We start from the raw sequence: 6,777 nt of genomic DNA on the forward strand, positions 1-6,777 counted from the left end.
ATATCAAATCAAGATCAATTCACATTAACACAATAGCTTGTGCTTATTGCTGAAGTGCTTATTAATTCAGGTTCTCTGACAAACAGACCAGCTAAGATTGACTCTCTTCTGAAATCATTCAGAGTATGTCTGTCTCTCTCTGCTAGCAATCGTCGTAAGTTTAAAGCGGGGGTTCACCCAAAAATAAATTTTGAACATTACATTCAGCCGAGTTGTCCTAATGACAATCAACTTTTTTTCCCGTAAATACCGTATTTCACCGCCGCTTCCGGGTATGTCTTCTGCGGGACTGGGCGTTCCTATCTGATTGTGATTGACAGGCTTTCGACCATCACGAGTTGCCGAAAGAAGCCGAACGTTGGTGCGGCTCTAGTGTATACGGCGCCTACGCACCGACGTTCGGCTTCTTTCAGCAACTCGTGACACGCTGTATGCGACGGTCGGAAGCCTGTCAATCAGATAGGAACGCCCAGTCCCGCAGAAGACATACCCGGAAGCGGCGGTGAAATACGGTATGTACAGGAAAACAAAAAACAGCAGATTGTCATTAGGACAACTCGTCTGAATGTAATGTTAAAAAATTTGTTTTGAGTGAACCTCCACTTTAAGTAAAAGTAAGATGGCATTGGCTAGTGGCTACATGTGTACTTAGAATTTCAATCTATATAGAATCTAAAAATAAAACTAGAGATTCAGAATCTATAATAATAAACCGCCACCCTGAGCCCCTCCCTATATCTATTCTCTCTATAATGTCGAATCTATTTTCTCTATAATGACGAATCTATTCTCTATAATGTCGAATCTATTTTCTCTATAATGTCGAATCTTTTCTATCATGTCGAATCTATTTTCTCTATAATGTCGAATCTTTTCTATCATGTCGAATCTTTTTTCTATCATGTCGAATCTTTTCTCTAATGAATTTCAGAAAACCAAATCGAATAGAATTTTTGTTTCGAATCCGGTCGAAATATTATCGAATCCACTCCAGTCGAAATATTTACGGATTCGACCGTATTTTTCGAAATTCGGTCGAAAACGAACTAATTCCGAACACGAATTCCGAAAACGAATTAAACACATGTAACGAACCTAACTTAACGAAATTATTTTAATAACGAATTAAAACGAAACGAAACGAAACAAAATTTTTACTTGTGCACATGCCTATGTGGAATACTATTCCATAATTGCACAGATATTACAAATAAGAAGCATTTGTGCATGCAGAGATTAAACCTTTTTTCCTTTTTCTTTTTTTTCCACAGTTCAAAGGAGTATCTTTATGTCCTTTCTGGTGATCCTAAATTAGACAACTTTACTATTAAATTAAGGTAATTTTTCCTCACAATTGAGGTCAATCATGGCCCATAATAATAAAGCTGCCCATTGCTACAACTTTTTTAGTCAACAACATAATATTTTAATTGTTACTCAAAATAAAACACCATATTCTCTTTGAAGTTTTACTACCATTGAGATTGGGAAAAATTAGGTCACTCTCCGACTCTAATGCAAGAGATTATTAGACTAAGCTTAGAAGCTGTTAGTTAGCATGACATTGTGTTATTTAATCTGTGATTAATAGGGACTCCCAAATCCTTCTTCATTTTTACATTCAATTTAACTTCCCCTAATTTGTAAATTGCTTGCATGTGTTGCATGCATAGCTTTGCATCCCCTAAAATTCTGCCACAAGGTTCAAAGTATAATTATTTTCTTTAAAAATTGGATGAAATCATACTTTTACAGTGTTAAATAGTATATCTGACTGTATACAAGTAATGAGTAAGTGAATATTTAAGGTTCAGTGTTGAGCAAAGTCGTTATCCATTAGCCTCTTAGGCAGTATTGTGAGAGATGATCATAGGTGTACCTATGCACCATGTTCCTGAAAATGGCTTTAAAATATTGGCTAGTAGACATGTGCATTTGTTTTCGTCCAAATGCATTTTCGTCCAAATTTTCGGGTATTTTCGTTATCGTTTTAACAAAAGGAAAACAAACGCGCAGAATCCGAAATCCGAAAGATCCAACGTAAAAAAATGCTTTATTTTCATTTTCGTTGCTACAACAGTTAGATATAGATAGGACATTCGACATGACGCTGACAATAGCAATCTATTTCTATCTAACCTGCGGTCGAATGTGCCTAACCTTAACTCTATTAGTCTAAGATTATTCTACATAGAGAGAAAAGATTTGACATTATAGAGACAGTGTTGGGGTAGACCATTCGACATGAACTACGAAGATTCGACGAAGAAGAGAGAAACATACAAACATCGAATCTGTCATTGACGGCTTATGGTGTCTGTCGAAAGTTCTAAGAAGATTCGACAAGCAACTAAACTGTACGATGCTGCAATCATACATTTTCGGTCAAATGCTCTGCCCATAGACTATAGAAGAATTAGAATGTTGGTTGACTAGTAATAATAATTTATAAATATAATTATTACTAGTGTCATACAACATTAGAATTCTTCTATAGCTTGTAGGGGGAACATTCGATGGGAAATGTATGATTGCATCGTACAGTTTACCTGCTCCGTCGAATCTTCTTAGAACATTCGACAGAAACCATAAGCCTTCAATTGACAGATTCTACCTTAAAGATAAATTCATTTTATAATGAAACAAAATAAATAAAAACAAATTTCGGGAGTAACTAAATAAATGTATTTTTTGGACGAAAACTAAATTCCGAAACAAAATGTTTCAGTGTGCACAGGTCTATTGACTAGTAAGATATATTCCTGTTCTGCACATATATTTTAAAATTGTATTCAGATTTGATAATTTAGGTGGAGCTGTGATTTGTACTGACTTACAAGACTTAATATAGTTTGGCTAAATTATCTGATATAGTTGTCAATGCCCAATTAAATATGACATTGAATAATTATAAAAGATTTAGCAGCAATGGGTAAATGAAAGGAGATAGTTACGTATCCAATAATAAGTTTTGCAGATAAGACTGTAATAGAAAATGTTTTTTTTCTGAACAAATAATCACTCAAGTGATTATGTTTCTATTAATGTTTCATAAAGAAGTAATTACTTTTGCTGCTCCTTTTTCTGCCAATCATTGTGCATTTAAAATAAATAACTTAATAGGAAACAATCAAATAACAATTAGAATTTTTCATTTTTTTTCCATTCTCAGTTTAATATTGGTAAGCTAAAAATACAGTTGAGTTTTGAAAAAAAAATTGGACCATTAAGAAGACTATTAAGCAGAATGGACATGTTTTAACATTAATATACATAAAAAAGATACAAAGGTTTTTAGGTCAATTTTATTTTACTTTATATATACAGTTTTTTTAATATATTTTTTAAGTCCTTGTGAAATTATATGCAAAATCACTATACTATTCTTTTAAAACCACTAAAACATTGTATAGACACATTAAAGTGAATTTACATAGTGTGACTTTATTTACATTAATAATAATGTAATAATGTATTTTTTTTGCATTGTAGATGTTTGTTTCCTTTGCATTTTGTTTGCAAAATAACAAAGGGATACAAAGGGATACATATGTGTAGCGCTAAAATTGACAAAGTGAATATCAAAATACCATATTATGTGTAGTGATAAAAATTAAAACACATATAACATTGATAAATATTGTGCACAAGTCATAAGTCTTATATGGGTCCCTCTGGTGCGAGGAATAAGAGAATGTGCCAGACTGGCACGTGATCTGATACACCTGTTGTGATATCAGATGTGGATCCAAAGTTCAACAAAACACAACACTGTGATAACCGTATGGGTATGACAAAGTTCATCAGCATCAACAAATCATTCAGGTGAGTGAGTGAATAGATGGAAATTGCGTGACTTCTTTAACGTGACAATCCCACCACCGGAAAGAGTGCAGGCTTACCGGAACTTGTTGACCAATGATGGCATATGCCAACAAAGGTCAATCAAGGCTTTGTATGACAGATGTAAAAAAACGATCCTTGGCAGGAATCATAGGCCCGACTGGTTGAGGTGTCTTTAAATAGGATGGGTCCCGGGAGCAAGCTGGAAGCTGTACTGATATTGGAATCCCGAAACCGATTGGCTCAGTGTGTTAATGGTGCATAGAGAAAAGAAAGAAGGGTGGCCACATAGCGTAACTCCGTATGATAAATAAAATACGTTTTTATTCACAGCTAACAAACTTACATTTGGCTGGAAATATAAGAGCTCTTGCATGCAAATGGGGCGACAGTGGAGTCCTCCCGATGCGTTTCGTGGTCAAAAGCACATCGTCTGGGGTCGTCACCCCAGACGATGTGCTTTTGACCACGAAACGCGTCGGGAGGACTCCACTGTCGCCCCATTTTATCATACGGAGTTACGCTATGTGGCCACCCTTCTTTCTTTTCTCTATGCACCATTAACACACTGAGCCAATCGGTTTCGGGATTCCAATATCAGTACAGCTTCCAGCTTGCTCCCGGGGACCCATCCTATTTAAAGACACCTCAACCAGTCGGGCCTATGATTCCTGCCAAGGATCGTTTTTTGACATCTGTCATACAAAGCCTTGATTGACCTTGGGTGGGTGAATATGGTGGGGCCCCATTATATTAAATAGGGATTCCATATTATGATAAGTTTCTTCTACAGACACCACATTCTCCGGGACAGGAATGCGAGGCAAGGTACCCTGGCTGTGTTGAGGGCTGGTACGGTTCAGGAGGGGGCATGTTTGCTGCCCCTCCCTTTCCTGGGCAGCAAGGCTACAAGCCTAGATTTGGCCTGGTATGGATTTTGGGGGGAACCATGCCATTTTTTTGGTGTGTGGAGTCCACCTGTTTTGCTTGGTGTCTATTAAAAGTTGTTGCAGTAAAAGCCAAGGAAGCTATTAAAACTCTGTAGTGTATCAATGCTTTTACTAAACAAAATGCTGCACATACAACTGCAGGAAAAACAACTCATAACATGCAAACATGCAACTCATAACATGCAAAGTATTACAAAATATGCCTACAACATGCACAAACCAATTATCCTTTCTAGCAAATAAGCAGGCACAATACAGTGGCCCAGATTCAGGTAGATCCGAGCAATATTTGCGTGGGCAAAGAGCAAATATTTTTCTCTGCGCCCACGCAAATATTGCGTTTTGCCCGCGATTCACGGAGCAGTTGCTCCGTAAATTGTGCGGGCGATATGCTAAACAGCCGGGCGTAAGGCTGCCTAATGTAAATGATCCCGCCGGGGGCGGGAATCATTTAAATTAGGCGCGCTCCCGCGCCGAGCGAACAGCGCATGCTCCGTCGGGAAACTTTCCCGACGTGCATTGCGGCAAATGACGTCGCAAGGACGTCATTTGCTTCTAAGTGAACGTGAATGGCGTCCAGCGCCATTCACGGTTCACTTACATAAACGACGTGAAATTTAAATTTCACGAGCGGGAAGCGCAGCTATACTTTAGCATTGGTTGCCCCTGCTATTAGCAGGAGCAGCCTTATGCTAAAGTCGCCGTACGGAAACTCCGTACCTTGCGTGCGCAGGGCCCACGCAACTTTTGTGAATCGGTGGTAGTATGCAATTTGCATACTATACGCCAATCACAATGGCCGCGCTCCCTAGCGGCCAACGCAAGAATGCAGCCTGGAATGTGAAGGCATAAGGAGGCTTATGTCTGTCACATCCTAGGCTGCAGTCGGTGTAACGAGGTTCCTGAATCAGGAGAACTCGTTACACCGGAGCAAGTAAGCCCTTGCGCCGCGCAACCTATGGTTGCGCGGGCGCAAGAGCTTCTTGAATCTGGCCCAGTGCCTTGAAAAGTATTCATACCCCTTGAAATTTTTCATATTTTGTCATTAATTGTTGTGATAGACCAACATAAAGTGGCACATAATTGTGAAGTGGAAGAAAAATAATAAATATATATATATTTTTACAAATAAATATCTCAAAAGTGTGGCGTGCATTTGTATTGAAGCCCCTTTACTCTGATACCCCTTGATACCCAATTAAAATTGAATGGAACCAATTGCCTTCAGAAGTCACCAAATTAGTACATAGAGTCTACCTGTGTGTAATTTAATCTCAGTATAAATACAGCTGTTCTGTGAAGCCCTCAGAGGTTTGTTAGAAATCCTTAGTGAACAAACAGCATCATGAAGGCCAAGTAACACACCAAACAAGTCAGAGATAAAGTTGTGGAGAAGTTTAAAGCAGGGTTAGGGTATAAAAGAATCCTAGGCTTTGAACATCTCAAGGATCACTGTTCAATTCATCATTCGAAAATGGAAAGAGTATGACACAACTGCAAACCTACCAAGATATAGCTGTGTACCTAAACTAGCAGGCGGGCAATGAAAGCATTAATCAGAGAAGCAACCAAGAGGCCCATGGTAACTCTGGGGGAGCTGCAGAGATCCACAGCTCAGGTGGGAGAATCTGTCCACAGGACCACTATTAGTGGTGCACTTCACAAATCTGGTCTTTATGGAAGAGTGGCAAGAAGAAAGCCATTGGTGAAAGAAAGCCATAAGAAGTCCCATTTGGAGTTTGCGAGAAGTCATGTGGGGGACACAGCAAACATGTGTAAGAAGGTGCTCTGTTCAGATGAAACCAAAAATTAAACTTTTTGGCCTAAAAGCAAAATGCTATGTGTGGTGAAAAACTAACACTGCACATCACCCTGAACACAGCATCCCCACTGTAAAACATGGTTGCAGCATTATGTTTTGGGGATGCTTTTCTTCAGCAGGAACAGGTAAGCTGGTCAAAGTTGATGGGAAGATGGATGGAGC

The sequence above is a fragment of the Rana temporaria genome, chromosome 4 (genome assembly GCF_905171775.1).
Source record: "Rana temporaria chromosome 4, aRanTem1.1, whole genome shotgun sequence".
Taxonomy (NCBI): Eukaryota; Metazoa; Chordata; class Amphibia; order Anura; family Ranidae; genus Rana; species Rana temporaria.